We start from the raw sequence: 19,476 nt of genomic DNA, 5'->3' as shown, positions 1-19,476 counted from the left end.
CATTCAATTCAAGTCAATTGACAATTAAATTGATTGACATTTATAATTTTTGTAATGTTATTTGTTTTTTAAAAACCGGGTACTTTGGCAATGTTTGGCAGCAACAACTTCAGCGTCCTCTTCCGATCTGTGGACGGTGCGCACAAGCCAAGACGCAAACCCAGGACACAATTAGTACACCCACTTTGCGTTCTATATATACTTTATTTTGTCTATGCACTCAACAAATGCGGTAAACATTCAGGAATCATGAATCAAACAGCGTCAATTATTTTAACTTATGTGCAACGATTTGGAAGGTACGAATTTTCGAACGGACCCCTGCAATTCGATATTCTGGTTAAAAAAACGCCCCACATCCAAAACGATGGCAGATCAAGGTTGGTAGAGCTGACTAATTTGTATAGTAGGTTGCCTGGTTGCTATTTAAAACAATAGTTTGAATTTTTTCCCCCCGCAAAAGTTACTCGTGACGCCATAATGCACTAAGCTTTTACTACAGAGTCTCTCGATCACGCATTAGGTGATAAGTAAAAACGACCTCTATAGATTTGATTCCTAATTTAGCATAGAATTCAAAAATTAAATCAAACTGGGTAGGTTCCATTTAAAAAAACATAACTTTAGTGTTGGGATACCTGGACACCTGTATATATACCGCAACATTTTCCGAATGTGCAGTAGAAATGCAGCTATCATCTAAAAAAAGAGAAAAACTTGAAATCTTTAATAATAATAACAAATAAATTATGGAGCTTTTTCGCAACTCTGGGACACCTATATGTATTTTAAAATTTAAATTACGCAACGGACTAAACATTTCTGTTCTCAACCATCTTAAGTGTAGCATAGTCTCATTCACAAGGAAGACCAAGCCTCTCTTATTTGACTATAAAATCAACGGCTCCATTCTTACACGTGAGTCTATTAGAGATCTGGGTGTCATCTTCGATTCCAAACTATCCTTCGGCGAACACATTCGGACCATTGCGGGGACTGCCTTCAGGGCACTGGGTTTTGTTTTGCGTGCTGGCAGGGAATTCTCTGATGTCACGACCCTGAAGCTTCTGTACATCACTTATGTGAGATCCCGGCTCGAGTATGCTTCCCTTGTGTGGTCACCGATATATGATGTTCACTCTTCTCTTCTGGAGCGAGTGCAACGCAGATTCCTGAAGTATGTAGTCTTCATGTTGAATGGTGCATATCCGCCTCGTGGGTGTCCACAAGATCTTCTGCTCGGTGAGGTTGGTCTGCAGTCTCTGCTTGATAGACGCATGGAGCATTGTTCAAATTGTTCAGAGGGCTGCAGGAATGTCCTCACGTTCTGGAGAGGATCAGCTTGAGGGTTAGCCGGTCGGGATCTAGGGTGAGGAGTGTTTTCTACATCGGTCAGCGCCACACGGACATCGGGCTCAAGTCACTCGAATGCTGCGAAATTACCAGAGTGTCGAGGCCCACATCGATATTTTTTGTTGCAGCATTTCGCAAATCAAAAAATTCTTCTCCATCTCCTCGTGAATTAGGGCGATCCTACTCAGATGAGTGCTCGGTAGTTGTAGCCTGGGTGTTGGGATGCTCTCTGTGTAATGGTTGTTGTGTTGTGATTGTGTTTTGTGTATCATTTTCTTTTTGGCAGGGCCTCTAATTGGGCGTCAAGCCTGTTAGCCGTCAATAATAATAATAATAATAATAATAATAATAATAATTTCCGAAGTTACACGACACAACACGACAGCTATTATTGTGGAGTAACATACTAATTAATACTTATAATTAAGTCCTTCAGTACCAAACATAAATAACGAATAATAAATTGTGTGATGATCCCAAATCAAATACAACAATATTAGCTGTGCCTATCAACGTGCATTTTCTATACTGTTATCTATACATACAAGGTAAATATTATCTCTAACTATGATAAAAATGATAAATCTGTTATTTAATAGATGTGTTAATATCCAGTACTACCAGTACAAAAAGTGAACATGTTGGTTTTACTCGTTGGGCTCTTGTTTATACTTAATGGTACACATAGTGCAAGAATTTTGGGAATTTTCCCAATGGGAGCACCTAGTCATTACATCCTTGGCAATTCGTTATTAAAAGGATTAGCAGAAAAGGGCCACGATGTAACAATGGTTAGTCCGTTTACTGAAAAGAATCCACCAAAAAATGGTTCCTACAGGGATATTGTACTCACTGGATTTTTGGAAGATCATGATCGTGAGTTTAATTTATTTCTGCGTCAATTAAATAAATAAAAGTGATTTAGGTAGAATCAAAGAAATGAATATGTTCGAAATGGAAAAGCAAAGCTTCCTGACGCTCCTCCCATTATTTGCCAATATGATGGTAGGAATGTGTGAACAAACTCTCAATCATACAAATATGCAAAAATTGATTCACTCTGATGAAAAATTTGACGTTGTTATTGTAGAACAATTTATGAACGAGGCACAAAAAGCACTTGCAACACGCTTTAACGCTCCTTTAATTCTATTTAGTACAATGGGAGCAAATTCTTGGGTGAATCAGTTAATTGGAAATCCACAACCTCTCGCTTACATACCGGAAGCCTTACTCGGATATTCCAGCAAAATGACATTCTCCCAAAGATTAGTTAACATTTTCACGTACGCTGCTCAGTTAGGTTTGAATCATTTTTACATGTATCCAGAACATGATAAGTTGATAAAAAAATATTTTCCAAATGGACCTAGTATTTACGACGTTATCTATAATGCTTCAATTGTGCTTCTCAATTCACACCCAAGCATAAATCAGCCTGTTCCGTACGTTCCAAGCATGATTGATGTTGGTGGACTTCATGTGAAAACTCCGAAAAAACTGCCTATGGATTTACAACAACTTTTAGATAATGCCAAAGAAGGTGTTATTTATTTCAGTTTGGGTTCAAATTTAAAAAGTGCACTTCTTCCAAATGAAAAAAGACAAATACTTCTGAACACTTTTTCCAAGTTGAAAGAGACAGTCTTGTGGAAATGGGAAGACGACACTCTTCCAGGGAAGCCTGCGAATGTTCATATAGCAAAGTGGTTACCACAACAAGATGTATTAGGTAATAATGAAATTACAACAAATGTTTCAATGAATAAAAAATGTATTTCAGCTCATCCAAATCTTAAACTTTTTATCACCCATGGCGGTCTTTTAAGTACAACAGAAACTATTTACCACGGAGTTCCAGCTTTAGCTATTCCAATAGCTGGAGATCAAAAATTAAATGCTCGACAAATGGTAAATATGGGAATAGGACTTACGATAGGTTATCAAGAAATAACCGAAGAAGCCTTATCTAACAAAATTAATCAACTTTTAAGCAATCCAAAGTAAAAAGCATGAAAGAATACCAACTTTATATTAAAATGTATTTATTTTAGTTTTCTGAAAAATGCTAAGAGTAGATCAGATTTCTATCATGACAGACTTGTTAGTCCACTTGACACGGCAATTTATTGGGTCGAGTATGTGATACGACACAGGGGAGCCCCGCATTTAAGGGTTGCTGCTCTAGATTTGCCCTGGTATCAATATTTTCTTCTAGATGTCATTGTATCGATATCGGCGGGGACCTTATTTGTTTTGTTTGTCTTGTATTATATTATTAAAAAAACATGTTCAATTTGTTGCAAGAGACAAAAGCAAAAACTGAAATCGAACTAAAATCAAGCTGAAACAAATTAATAAATAATTTGTAAACCACAAAAAACTTCTTATTTTAACCTGCAGTAATAACATGTTTCTAATTGAAACTTATTATTATACATTTGTATTATTCTAATTTAGTGTTACAGAAGCTACAGACATTTTCCTTAAAATAAATCTACAACTACCTGATTAACAACTTGAAAATAAGCATTTACCCTTATAAAATTTAAATGGAGAGAAAGTCAGATGAGATCTCTGATTTCTAATGTTTCAAAATGAAAACACTTAAGATAATCAAGAGATAGCTACTGTCACTTGACTAAAAATGTGATAATTATACAGGGTGTTTTCGAAGTTGAGACGTTCCTTGTAACACGGGATACTATACATTATTTTTAAGAATTTTAGCCTAAATCTTCTTAGTAAAATGTTTGTATTAACGGAGATAATTGATTGTATATTTTTATTGTTTTCTAAAATTTTGAGTCCGGTCCTGTCTATTTCTCCGATGTACTAGATTAACAACTGACGTGGCCCAGGATGGTGTCTTTCTGGAAATCGATCTGCGTACTCTCTGGACGCCGCAGCTGCATTCTGATAACGTGATAACATTGCCCATACATTAACAACATACTCTTGAGCTCATTATTTTCGTAATGATAAAGCCATTCCGGCTAATTAGATGACAACTCTGACAGTATTTTTGATTAACGTCCATGCTCATTTGATTTTTTTTATCAATTCTAATATTCTAACAAATCCGCGCAAATTTGAGCAGGACCGGTTTCAAAATTTTCAAAAAAATTAACTTATTGTATCTTCATTGCCGTACACATTTTACTGAGGTGACTTTGGCTAAAACTCTTTAGAACAACGCATACTATCACATGTTAAAAGGAACACCTCAACTTCGAAAACACCTGTATATGTTCAATTTCTAAACGTAATCCACCATAATTATCTTATGAAAGTTAAATATTTACTGAAAAAATTAGTTAATTAATTAAAAGAAAATATGTTAAAAAAAAAACAGATATTATTTTTAATTATTGGTGAACAATGAAGCTAAAATCAAAATTGAAATTAAAATCTTATCTATAGAGAACGTGTAACAGAAATAAGTACATTAATTTTAACCAGTAACAGAATTCGTCATCATAAACAATTCTTCTATATAGTATTTTTTCTAAATCGGCAATTTTTTAGCATTTTCCCCCTCATAAATTAACGAGCCGTTTACGTAAACCTTCTAAACAGGTTCTAACAATGGGCGGTATAATTTTGTGTTGGTAAAAATGCGTAGAAACGGTCGTCTTTTGTTTAGTCGGTTATCCCTATTGACCAGGTAGCGTGGTCTCCAGTGGCGGGTAGCGAAATTTGTGGAAGATTTTAAACAATTTTAACTCTGCGAGAACGTTTACAAAAAAAATTATTTAAAAAACTTGTTGCTCTTGATGAGTTACCAGTTAAAATTAATGTACATATTTCTGTTACAGGCTGTATATAAAACTGAATGTTTGTTGGTTGGTTTGTTTGTTTTGTATGCAAATCTACAGTTTACTCCAACTTTGATGAAATTTTGCACACTTGACCTTCAGAACAGGGAGAAAATTACAGACTACTTTAATTTTACGAAAACCAACTCCTACTACCCTTTTCAACCTTTTTGAGCACAGAGTTTTTTCGAATTGGAAATCGGGTTTGTATGATATATTCAGGTGTCATAGTTACATTTGGTTGTTTATACAAATAGACATTTCGCAAAGTAAGTTTGACTGATAGTGTTTTACCGCAAAATGTTTTAAATGAAGCGGAACAAGCTTTAAATATTTAGCTTAATACTGGAAAAATCAAAAGGCAGGTATCTGAAATAATACGAGACATTCAAACAATGGCAGGATCTAAATAAGGTTACGACTGTAAATGAAAGTGTTATTGTTGTAATATTAAATTTATATTTGATATTAATTAGTGAGCAGTTGTTATAAAAACAAATGAATATTATAAATAGTTTGAATAAAATAATATAAACAAAAAGTCTGTCAATAGTTTATTGAATTAAAAGGATTCTTCCAATAATACTACAAAGGGTTATGGGCCCAGGAGAATATTAAAAGAAAGAAGATTTAATAGAAGAAGATGAGTGGATATGTAATAAGAATTGAACCACTGGGAAAAGAAAATTATGATACATGGAAACTTCAGATGGAGGCAGTTCTCGTAAAGAACGAAATGTGGGGATATGTAAATGGATCTATTGAAAAACCAAATAATGAAGAAAATACGATTTGGGAAGAAAACGACAAAAAGGCAAGAGCAGATTTAATCTTAGCGATAAATCCCAATGAATTAAGGCAAATAAAAAATTGTGTAACTTCAAATGGAATATGGAAAAAATTAAAGGAGCTTTATGAATCAAAAGGTCCTGCAAGAAAAGCTACGTTGTTAAAACAACTGATAATGTCCAAAATGAATGAAGGAGAAACGATGAAAAATCACTTAAATAATTTCTTTAATATCATCGATAAATTAGAAGAAATGGAACTAAAAATTGTAGATGATCTCGTAACAATATTGTTACTGTATAGCATTCCAGATTCATATGAAAATTTCCGGATCGCAATAGAATCTCGTGATGAGTTACCGAAGCCAGAAACACTGAAAATAAAGCTTACGGAAGAATATGAAGCAAGAAAAAGTAGAGAAAATCAAAATTCTCCGGGTGCTCTATTAATTAAAAAATGTTATAAGAAAGAAGATGGACCAAAATCATCAAAGGAAAATTTAAGAAAAAATAATTTCAAAGAAGCATTCAAATTTAAATGTCATTATTGCAAGAAAATAGGACACAAAGCTGAAAATTGTTGGTCAAAAGCCAAAGCAAGAAATGAAATTTCGAAAAAGGCAGAAGTTACCGAAACAGTTCTTCAAATCAATAGAACCAAATCAGAAAGCCAATGGTGGTGTGTGGACTAAGGAGCGTCTTCGCACATGTGTTCATCAAAAGATCAATTTCAAAACATCGCTCAAAATGATCAAGTTCTAAATTTGGCAAATCACAGTTTCACAAAAATAAGAGGAACGGGAAATGTGAAAATAAAAGTGTCAAATGAAAATAATTTACGATCTGTCAATTTGAATAATGTCATGTATGTTCCTGATTTACGTTCAAATTTGTTATCTGTCGGAAAAATCACAGATAAAGGTTCAACAGTGATATTTGAAAACAACAAAGTCTACATCCTTGATAAAGATGGAAAAGAAATTATGATTGGTCAAAAAAGAAATAATCTTTACTATGTTCGCGAAATTCTAGATAAAAAGGGAGAGACAGCAGCTGCAAGTATGAACATTTCAAGAACAAAAATACAAGAGTGGCATGAAAAATTTGGACATATTAATGAACAACAATTAAAAGAACTTGCAAGAAGTAACGAAGTTTATGGTTTGAATATTGGATGCAATGAACATTTAATAAATTGTTCAATTTGTTTGAAAGCAAAACAAACTAGAAAATCTTTTTCAAGAAATGAATCACGTAAAAAGGAAACATTATTGGAATTAATTCACACCGATATATGTGGACCAATGAGAGTAAACTCGATTGGTGGATCAAGATATTTTATTACGTTTATTGATGATAAGTCAGGTTGGTGCGAAATTTACTTTATCAAGAAGAAAAGTGAAGCTGCCAGTGCATTTTTTAAATACAAGGCAATGGTTGAAAATCAGCTAGGAAAAAGAATAAAATGTCTTCGATCGGATAATGGAACTGAGTATTTATATAATGAACTTGAAAGTTATTTGGAGAAACATGGAATAAAACATGAAATGACGGTGGCATATACACCAAAACAAAATGGCGTTGCAGAACGAAGAAATCGCACTTTAGTAGAAATGGCAAGATGTATGATGATACAATCGCAATTGTCGCCCTCATTTTGGGCAGAAGCAATTTCTACAGCAAATTATTTAAGAAATAGATGTCCATCTAGAAGTATAAATGGACAAACACCGCACAAATTATGGACGGGAAAGGATTTTAGCGTGAAACACTTTCAAATTTTTGGAACGAAAGGTTACAGGTTAGATAAAACTCCCAATAAAGGAAAATTTGATCCAAGAAGTAAGAAATGTATTTTCGTGGGTTATTCAACAGAAAGAAGAGCGTATCGAGTGTGGTGCCCCGATTCTAAAAGAATTTATGCAACAAGAGATGTAAAATTTGTAAATAATTTAGAAGTAAAAGAACAACCGATGCAGGAAGAATTTACTTCTGAAGATATTATGAAGAAAGAAAAAGAAGTTGAAATATATTTGAACAATTATAGAAAACTTGAAAATGAAAATGAATCAATAGAAAATCAACCAGAAAATGAAGAAACAGAACGTGAAGCTAGTAATAATGAGAATCAATTAGAAGATCAAACAGAATAGACAACTTGCAAGAAAATTACAACGAAAGAAGAGAAGTAGAAACAAAAGAAAAGCGAAAACCTGGAAGACCAAAATTTCTTTATACAGGAAAGAAAGGAAGACCTAAGAAATTATACGTACAAGCATGTGAAGAAGAAATAACAGAGAAAGAAGGTTCAAGAACAAATGAAATTACTGAAGAAGATCCAAAAACAATTAAAGAAGCATTTTTACGACAAGAATCCGAAGAATGGAGAGAAGCGATGAAAAATGAATTTAATTCTCTAAAGAAAAATAAAACATGGGAAATAGTTGATCGCCCAAGTGATCGAAAAGTAATAGGCTGTAAATGGGTTCTGAAAACAAAATTTAATTCGGATGGTACGATCGCTCGTCGAAAAGCGAGATTAGTTGCAAAAGGTTATGCCCAATTGCCAGGAACAGATTTCCAAGAAACTTTTGCACCTGTTTCAAGATTATGTTCTGTAAGACTAATAATGGCCATCCCAGCACAATACAATTTAATAGTTCATCAGTTGGATTTTGTAACAGCATACCTGAATGGGGATATCGATGAGGAAATTTACATGGAATTACCTGAAGGAATAAATGAAATTGGAGAAGAAGTCGTGTTCCAGAACAAAGTATGTTTATTGAAAAAAACATTATATGGATTGAAACAGTCAGGTCGTCAATGGTACAAAAAATTAGATAAGAACCTACAGAAGTTGAACTTAAGACCGCTCAGCACAGACAAATGCATCTATATGAGAAAAACAAGAAGAGGAAACGAAGAAAACATGGTTTTAATAGCAGTGTATGTAGATGATATAATAATAGCGTCTAACAGCATGGAAGAAATTAATAATCTGAAAGAAAATCTTGCGAAAATTTTCCAGATGAAAGATATGGGACAGATAAAATATTGTTTGGGAATTGAATTTAACGTAAAGAAAAACAAAGTCACTATGAGTCAGAAGAAATATGTTGATGATTTATTAAAGCGTTTTGGAATGGAAAATTCAAAAGAAGTTTCAACTCCCATGGACCCAAATGTTAAACTTGTTACGGGGGGACGTTCTCGTCGCCGGGGCGGAGTCCCAAGGGGGGCGGAGCGCCAAGGGGCGAAGCGCCAAGGGGGCGAAGCTCCTTAATTCTGGTTAAAAGTATTTTTAACACTAGTAAAAAAAAACTTTTAACACTAGTTATTTTTAATTTATTTACAAATGTTAAAGTGGCTCTATTGGCCACTTTTTCAATATCTGCGGGAAATCTGTCGTCGATATCGGCATCGTTAACGTCGTTTTCTTTGCATTCCATGTTTACGAATGCAATAATGTGGAATTGAAAGTGTTTTACAAAACGTAATGAAAACTTTTTTGACGTTTCTAATAAACAAATGTCAATACAAGATTAGCTACCTGATTTTTGCCGCAGAAATTAAAATAAACATCAAAAATATGACTGCGTTTTTTAATGCAATGCAAACCAGTTGTATAAAAAATAGATGTATGATGGACGTGTTAAAAGTGATTTTATTTTGTTCGTGGGGTTGGTCAACTCGCTGCGCTCGTTTCCCAATCTACCCCACTTACAAAATAAAATCTCACTTTTAACACTTACATCATAAATAACTATTTTCGAGTTGGAGATCCCCTCACTTTCGCCGCTTCACCCCCACGCCTTAGTCTGGGTTTATGATAAAGTAATTTTTGAGAATTGTTCCCAAATCAAGAAAAAAGTACATTTATTTATGAAGTTAAGACTGGAAATAGGGTTTCACATGCTAATTTTTCAACCCTCTGTTAACTTTTATTTTTATGAAAATTACAAAACCTAGCGTTGTTTTTAGATTTTCATGAGGACAAAAGGTAACAAGGGGTTGAAAAATTAGCAAGTAAAACCCTGTGGCCAGTCTTAAAAAAAACTTACTGTATAATCTTCGTTAAAGTTACTCGTATAAAGCCACCACATGTTGGCTATACAAAAATCCCAATAATTATGTTATTAACGTTCTTAGAATGGCTATGGCTATAAAATTAAAAACTGTCAAGTGCTGATTATTTGAAACACCGCGTAAACGAAAAAACAATTTAAATAACAACTTAAACGTGTTGTTTTTAACAATTTTTGGTTATATATTGCCTACCCGTTATTATGCCGCAAATGACAATTTTTGAATGCCAAAAAGACAAAAACATGACAAGAGTAAAAAATAAGGTTATTATTTCCCCATGTCAAACGCCGAGTGAATATATCGGGCGTTCAAATGCAATCTGGGGCTGGGAAGGCGTTGGAAACCGTTAATTGTTTTGCTTTTTTAAGGTGTAAATTGACAGTTGTAATTACATATGTAGAGCTAACCTAAAATTTATAAACAAAATTTTACATTAAAAATAGAATAACAAACGATTCGAAGCAAATTAATATCTAAGATAAATTATTGATAAAAACAAACATATTCAATTATGTGCCGATAAAACATAAACAATTAGACAAATGATATTTGTGTCAAAAGGCGGGAAATTGAAACATTACACTGTTCCAAATGGTTTACTTTTTCAACACCTACTTAGGCCAGGTTATCATTTGAACGCATGACGTTGCCGATTGTACGGGGATATCAAAAATTATCTTGGTCAAAGGTGGTCATGGATTGATTGGAAATCATCCGTCTCAACTTATTTTGTGTGTTTTGTAGAATTTTGTTCCATACGTTGATGAATGTCATTACCAACTACTTTTACTTCTTCGGTACGAACGTTTGGGCTACGAGCACCTTTTTTGAGTCATAGAGCCAGTTTCGCGAAACACACCAACACAATTTGTAAGGCATGCATAAAAATTCAGATTTTGACATTCAAAAAATGATTGACACAAATGCTTAGACAATTATTAAAAAATCTATGACTACCTTTGACCAAGATAATTTTTGATATCCCGGTATTTTCACGTACAAAATTTGCGGGCGAAGTCGCGGGTAAAAGCTAGTCTAATTATGTCTAAATATGTACACTAAAAAGTGATTGCGTTTATAACTAGACTTTAAAATTTATCTTTTGATTTTTCTTTTGCTCACATTTTTTTAACCCAGATTAAATGTTTGTCCATATTTGAGCAAATCATTCGTTTTCGCTGCTAGCTCCCCGAAGAATGTTCATAAAAATTATAATTATAATTACTTATATTATACAGTGTGGAATAAAATGATTTACATCTAGTTACCTTTGCATTACCCTTGTAAAAATACGAAATGCCGCTCTACAAAAAAAAGAAAGCCTAACCTCAAAATATTCCAAAATTCCAAATGTGATTTATTGCGAAGGGATGATATGAATGCAAAGTAGAGATTGAAATTAAAAAGGAGCTAACAAAAGCAAGTCACAGCTAGTGTTGAAAGTGGCCACCAACGTTTGTTAATTCAATTTAGTAAATTGTAACAATTGTCAATTCGATTGATGACATTTATTGACAGAACTAATAGTTCGGCACTTCAAAAAAAAAAGTAGAGCAGTACGGGAAAATTTACATGTGCAAAAATTCCAAAGGTAACTAGATGTAAATCATTTTATTCCACACTGTAGTATATTTATATTATTATGAATTCAAAAAATTTGATGTTGTTATTGTGGAAAGACGCACAAAAAGCACTTGGAACTCAGTTAAATACACCATTAATTAGATTTAGCACAACTGTAGCAAGTTGTTTAATTTATTATTAGTGGGAAATCAACAACCTCCCTAATGTATTTAGAAGATTGAACCTAAGAATGAGAAAAATGGGAAACGAATCACAAACAGATACATTTTGTCGGGATAGAGTGATTAATAAACTAAATAATATTAGAAGCGTTCAAGTTGGCAAAAATTAACGTGGACAACATTTTGAGTATTTGAATTTTTTAAAAAGTTTGAACTCTTCTGTATCATTGTTGACATTGCTATCGATAATAGATAATTTTGCTTGATAATTCTTTGTCGTTTTCATGGGTATAATAGATATTTATATACCAAGTGACTTAAACCATTGTTTATTCGCGAGAAAAACAATTTAGGCCACGAGCGCGAATGCGCGAGTGGTGTAAGTTTTTCGTGCGAATAAACAGGTTTAAGTCACGTGGTTTATACAATATTTTATTCCATTTTGACCAAACACTATTAGAAGTAATTTCAATACACTTTTAATAAAAGAAACCATAGAGATCATAGTTGCGGTTCGTACTTATTTATTACTTTTCTTGGTAACCGCTTGTTTTTTTTGTTTGTTTTTTTTACAAACTAATCGTGAATTTGGGTGCGCGTCATTCCTTTTATTGAAGGAAGAAAATGTCGTATTCTACGAGTTCTGAGGAAGATGAACGAGATCAAGTCATTCATTATCCCCTTCGCCATTGTAGCGCAAGCGAAAGAGGCGATTTTCTTGTTCAACACTGCCAAAATTTGATAAGTAATTTTCTCCTGTGTGAACGGATTTTGATAAATGTTACAACTTGTCAAAATGAAACGTCAAGTTAATTTTAAAGATTTTAAGCCTTTAAGTTAAGGGGCTCGTCCTACAAAAAAACGTTGTATTCAACTCGTTCGTCTGTGAATTGGGCTTTAATCTTGTCGTTGCTGTCAATTTTAAACGTCAAAATGGAAAAAAAAGGTAAAATTAAGGAATAAATCCATTATAATAAATCCACTAACTTACTTTTAGAAAAAGAGGAGTAATATCTTCCAGAATAAAGAAATTGACTTTTTCCATATTTTGTAAATGTCCGATTGTTTATTTAAGAACATACTCGTACAGTTAATTTCAAAATTATCGAGTACACCTCAAAAATCAAGAAGTCGATTTATTACAGTTTTTTCCACATGTAAAGATGCCTTTTTGAAATTTGAGTGTCATATTTTTTATATAGGTTAGGTAAGTTTGACAACATAAAATGTCCTTGATTTAAGAACACCATAATAGTGTCTCTTTTATCCTCTGCACGGTGCTCTTGGCGATGTTATAATACTGAGCTACCTCTGGATCGACCATCCTTCTTCTAATTTGGAAAGAATGAGCATTTTCGCTTTTTCGGTTAGATTAGGCATTTTGTTTGTCAAACTTGACATTGATTATTGACAAAAAATGTAAGTGCAATTCACACTGTAGAAAATTAAGTGTACTCTATAATTTTGAAATTAACTGTACCTTGACTTGTTGACATTTTCAGCGGATTCTTGGACACTATATATTACTTTTTAACCTTGATATATTTTTATTTCTTTATTGAAATTAGCCACGTTTTTAGAAACAGCAATTCAAAGATTAAATGAAAAGACTGAAGTGATGATTATACAGTTTATCCAAGGTTGTGTAATGATAAGCACTTTGCAATGATCATCATGATAACTCAATTTTGTAATATGACTAGTCGAAAAATTGTGAAAGGTAATTCTGATATTCATTTATGGATACACTTATAAGTTAAAGAGCGGATTTTTCAGACGAATGGCACTAAAAGTGATCATGAAAAACGTATATTTTGATTTTTCATGCATATTTTGCCTTTTTATACATATTCTAGCATATTTTAGTACATTTCAAATTTTTTCCACGAGATCTGTTTATAGTCCAATCAATAGGGAGTTTTACCTTGCAAAAGGTACAGAAAAGTTTATACTTGGCAGGTATCTTCTATCAGGCATATTATTAATATTGTTGAGTTTGCGACCTTGGGGGGTTGCCGCTCGCCCCGCCATACTGGAGAATAGGGGTGCAAAATCACATTTTTGCGATTATTTCATTATCCGTGCGAGATACCTCTGTCTAAGTTATTATAAAAAAGAGCATGCAATTCTCTACATTTTTTGTTGTTTATGCTTTTTTGTCAGATCAATAGTTTCGTAGTTACAGCGTGTAGAAATCGAGAATTTCTTTTATTTTTGTACTTTTTATTCTTTTCCACACCACCACAGAGGTAGAGCAATAGGGTGCGTTTTTTTTTTGACGTGGTGTCCCCAGTGGGCATAGTCCACGATGCAGTAGAAGTTTACTGTTTTACTCTTTTTGATCTCTTTGTAACGTAGACGGATCCAAATGATCTGGATCGATCGGTATAGATGAGCTGAATTCATCAGAGTTTATGAATTCGGGAATTCCTCTTGAGAATTTTCCTCTTGTTCCTCAGGGTCATCATCATCATCATCATCATCATCAAGATCATCTGGCGTTTGCCAAAATAGAAATTCATTGATTTCAGGTATTTTTTCGTCTTGATCTTCAGATTCTGGAACGTCTGATTATTTCATTATCCGTGCGAGATACGTATATCTAACTACTTACAAAAAATGTAGAACATACAATTCTCTACAATTTTTGTTCTTTGCGGTTTTTTTTTTGTCAGATCAATAGTTTCGTGGTTACAGCATGTAGAAATTGAGCATTTATTGTTTGTCCGTCTACGGGCATATCGGACTCCAACGTGTATACTAATGAAACAGGTAAACGCCAAATGATCCTGATGATGATGATGATGACCCTGAGGAACAAGAGGAAAATTCTCAAGAGGCATTCTCGAATTCATAAACTCTGATGAGTTCAGCTCATCTAAATCGATCGATCCAGATCATTTGGATCCGTCTACGTTACAAAGAGATTTAAAAGGGTAAAACAGCAAACTTCTACTGCATCGTGGACTATGCCCACCGGGGACACTACGTAAAAAAAAATGCACCCTGTTGCTCTACCTCTTTGGTGGTGTGAAAAAAATAAAAAGTACAAAAATAATAGAAATTCTCGATTTCTACACGCTGTAACTACGAAACTATTGATCTGACAAAAAAGCATAAACAACAAAAAATGTAGAGAATTGCATGCTCTACATTTTTTATAATAACTTAGATAGACGTATCTCGCACGGATAATGAAATAATCGCAGAAATGAGATTTTCCACCCCTATTCTCCAGTATGACGGGGCGAACGGCAACCCCCCAAGGTCGCAAACTCGGCAATATTAATAATATGCCTAATAGAAGATACCTGCCAAGTATAAACTTTTCTGTACCTTTTGCAAGGTGGAGCCATTTTTATTTCTCTATTGACTGGACTATTAGTAAAAAGCAAACGTGCGTTTTTCACCTTGCTGCAAATCCTAGTTAAAAACCTGTTTAGGACTCCAACATCTGGCGGCCACACGGAAATGACGACATAAACTCTGCAAAAAACAATTTATGCATCGACATTTTTAGATCTTTCATTTCCACTTTTAATTTCTGGAAAAAAATTTGGCAATTCATGAACAAAATGTTCTTGCACAAAATTTAAGCTTTCATTGGAAAACAATCATCTGAACAAGAAGTCTAGATTTGACATTTTTCTAACGTTAAGCTGCCGAAAGTGAAAAACAATTTGATTGCGGTGTGGATCAAAGATTTAAACGAGCTCTCTATGGACGACGAAAGGGTGTTTTGTACAGCATGTGGAAAAGGGTAAGTTATCTACGTTACGTTATTGATTTTAGTGGTTTTCGAAAAAATTTAAAATGATATTGAAGTCATATTGATTCAATTAGTGTTGATTATTATTGTTTTGTGTTTGAATATTTTAATTCAAGCTTTTACAAAATATCATAATGAAAAGTTCTAAATGTAATACATATTACGAAATTAATTTGATGTAGAATTTTAATTTTTTGAATGTTTAAATTTTTTTAGATCATAATATGTGAACGAAAATTTCAAATCACGCAGCACATAATGAAAATTAGAAACCTTGAAGAAAACCAAACTTTCTCAAATAAGAGTATTGTTACGAGAATCGTTACTTGGGGAAACCTCTAGAAAAAATGAACAAGAAGAATTCAGTATTTCATTATGTAATCCTCTTGTCAAAGCCAATATTCCGCTAAAAGAAAACTTGAAAATCCTAGTTTTAGGTTACTTGCATATTTTGGATTAATAGTGCATATTGCTGCATATTCCAAAGATTCGAGTGCATATTTCAAAAACAAAACTGTTGAATTCTGGAGAAAAAATCGATGTTGTCATTATGGAACATTTTCTAAACGAAGCTCTAATAGGATTCGGTCACCATTTTAAAGCTCCCGTTATTTTAATGAGTACTGTAGGTACCAACTGTTTTGCCAATTACATAATGGCGAACTCAGCTCCATCGTCCTACGTGCCTAATTTAAGGAGTTCACTAACGAGGAATATGAATTTTTGGCAAAGACTGCAAAGCTTTGGCTTAAATTTAATATACGACGTCTCTACACAAGTGATGCATTTACCCAAACAAAGAACAGTTTTCAAAAGATATATTGACACCGATCTTGAATTGGATGACGTATTGTATAATGTCAGTTTGATCCTTGCAAATTCACACGTTAGCGTAAACGACGCCGTCCCTCTGGTACCAAGTATAACTGAAATTGGAGGCTACCATATAAATCCACCTAAAAAATTACCAGACGATTTGCAGAATTTTCTTGACAACGCTAAAGACGGTGTGATCCTCTTTTCAATGGGCTCTAATTTAAAAGGCAAATACTTTAGTGAAGATGTACGCGATTCCCTTCTAAAAGCATTTTCCAAAATCAAACAGCAGGTGCTGTGGAAATTTGAAACAGATTTACCTGACACTGAAATGGCTACCTCAGCAAGATATTCTCGGTGAGAAGTCCATAGTTCAAAAATGACTCATTTAACTACATATTTTTAAATTTAAGCTCACCCCAATGTGCGAATTTTTATATCTCACAGAGCTTTACTAAGTATTATGGAAACTGTGTATCATGGAGTACCAATCATTGGTATTCCCGTTTTTACGGAGCACAAAACTAATATTGCATCTACAGTAAACAATGGGTTTGCTGTTAGCGTGCCATTAACTGAAATAACAGAAGAAAAGCTTAGTTGGGCAATTAATGAAATTTTGAATAATCCGAGGTGAGTACAGTATAATAGTTTTCTCAATAATCTGACGGTTTTAAATTTCTAGATATCTAAAAAATATCCAGCAACGATCCAAGGCCATGAAAGATAGACTTATGAAACCCCTTGATTCTGCAATATATTGGATTGAACATGTAATTCGTCATAAAGGAGCCCCACATTTGAGATCTGCGGGACTCGATTTGAAATGGTACCAGAGAGAGATGGTTGATGTAATTAGATTTCTTGTTCTCGTTGCAGTTGTAGTATCTTTAATTTTTACATTAGTATCAAAAAAATTATCAAATACAGGGTGTTTTCGAAGTTGAGGTGTTCCTTTTAACCTGTGATAGTATGCGTTGTTCTAAAGAGTTTTAGCCAAAGTCACCTTAGTAAAATGTATACGGCAATGAAGATACGATAAGTTAATTTTTTTGAAATTTTTGAAACCGGTCCTGCTCAAATTTGCGCTGATTTGTTAGAAATTAGAATTGACAAAAAAAAATCAAATGAGCATGGACGTTAATCAAAAATACTGTCAGAGTTGTCATCTAATTAGTCGGAATGGCTTTATCATTATAAAAATAATGAGCTCAGAGATATGTTGCTAATGCATGGGAAATGTTATCACGTTATCAGAATGCAGCTGCAGCGTCCAGAGAGTACGCAGAGCGATTTCCAGAAAGACACCATCCTGGGCCACGTCAGTTATTAATCTAGGACAGCGGAGAAATAGACAGGAGCGGACTCAAAATTTTAGAAAACAATAAAAATATACAATCAATTATGTCCCTTAATACAAACATTTTACTAAGAAGATTTAGGCTAAAATTCTTAAGAATAATGTATAGTATCTCGTGTTACAAGGAACCCCTCAACTTCGAAAACACCCTGTATATATGCAGCGAGTTTAAAACTAAACAAATAAGTAAAGCAAAAAAGAATAAATAGAAAAATATTATTCCTTATTCTTTTTATTTATTAGATAATATCTATATAATTTCTGTTTCTCTATTTTCTTCATTAGGATTAATCGTAAAATAAATATCTTGTTATCACATTTTACTAGGCAAGGACAATTTTAGGATGAGTAAGTACTACGTAGTATTTTTTCGTTTTAATATAAAGAGAGAGCTAACATCTACATTTTTTGATATTTGATTTTATGCAGTTTGTTGGTTAATTAATAATTTGTATTGATAACATAATTACATAACATTTTTGATTTACAATGCAAAAATTTCCGATAATAATGCGGAATCTGGAAAAGTGCCCCGAATACTTGAAGCGTTTCCACGTTGAATGGCAAGGGAAATCCTCTCAAAAAGGAATTTCTTTGATTTCGAATCGCCTGATTCCGCGATAAGTCGGTTTCCGATGACATTAATGAAATCGATGGTTTCTTTGCACCAATAACTGAACTATATTAATTTGCTATGTTTATTAATAACACAGGTCTACACTGATTTCGTTGTTTGCATAAAATTGACAGTTTTTGAACAATTTCGACCACCTGCTTACGAAAATAATTTTGGTTTTACGCTATCACGTCTAGTTTTTTCACAATTCGTTTTTTCTTAAAATTGGAATGTTCACCTAGAATGAATGAATTGATTGAAAATTTCGATACATACTGTAATATTCTATGAATGTTGTTGAAATGAATGCCTAGAAGGCATTTAAGAATGTCATGGTAAAATTTGCTTGGAAATCACAAAGATGAAGACTACAAAAATATTGTGAGAATCATGTTTAGTCCAGTCAATAGACATAAAAATGGTTCCAACTTGCAAAAGGTACAGAAAAGTTTATACTTGGCAGGTATCTTCTATTAGGCATATTATTAATATTGCTGAGTTTGCGACCTTGGGGGGGTTGCCGCTTGCCCCACCATATTGGTGAACAGTGGTGGAAAATCACATTTTCGCGATTATTTCATTATCCGTGCGAGATACGTCTATCTAAGTTATTATAAAAAATGTAGAGCATGCAATTCTCTATAGCTTTTGTCGTTTATGTTTTTTTTGTCAGATCAATAGTTTCGTAGATACAGCGTGTTGCAATCGAGCATTTTTATTATTTTTGTATACTTTTTACTCTTTTCCACACCACCACAGGGGAAGAGCAATAGAGCGCGTTTTTTTTAACGTGGTCTACCGTCTACCGGGACTGGGACAGAGACAGTCCCTCTCTGGAGACTCCGCCTTGGTCGATCAGCCGGCGAGTATTGACCCTGGCGATTGTCCACTCAGCCTTCGTACGAGGTATCGATAGGCCGATACGCTGGTAACCGATTGGATCGGATGAGTGAGGACACTGACACTCTACATCTACAGGTCAGGAAATGCCATGATGGAAAGGCCGTGTTAACTCGTGGGATTCAACGAACGCCACGTGGGCGATCTCGGTGGTACTCGGCGGAATCCGACGGCCGACGGCCGACGACGGCAGCAGGAAAAAGTACCGAGTCGAAGAATGTC

The 19,476-nt window shown here is 33.9% G+C and overlaps 1 pseudogene; it reads left to right on the top strand.

Annotated features, from left to right (window-relative positions):
- Nucleotides 1-1,952: 1,952 nt before the first annotated feature.
- Nucleotides 1,953-17,340, top strand: LOC138125627 (UDP-glycosyltransferase UGT5-like; annotated as a pseudogene).
- Nucleotides 17,341-19,476: the final 2,136 nt, after the last annotated feature.

Source organism: Tenebrio molitor, chromosome 3 (assembly GCF_963966145.1).
Source record: "Tenebrio molitor chromosome 3, icTenMoli1.1, whole genome shotgun sequence".
Taxonomy (NCBI): Eukaryota; Metazoa; Arthropoda; class Insecta; order Coleoptera; family Tenebrionidae; genus Tenebrio; species Tenebrio molitor.
This window is presented reverse-complemented; position numbering and strand designations above follow the sequence as displayed.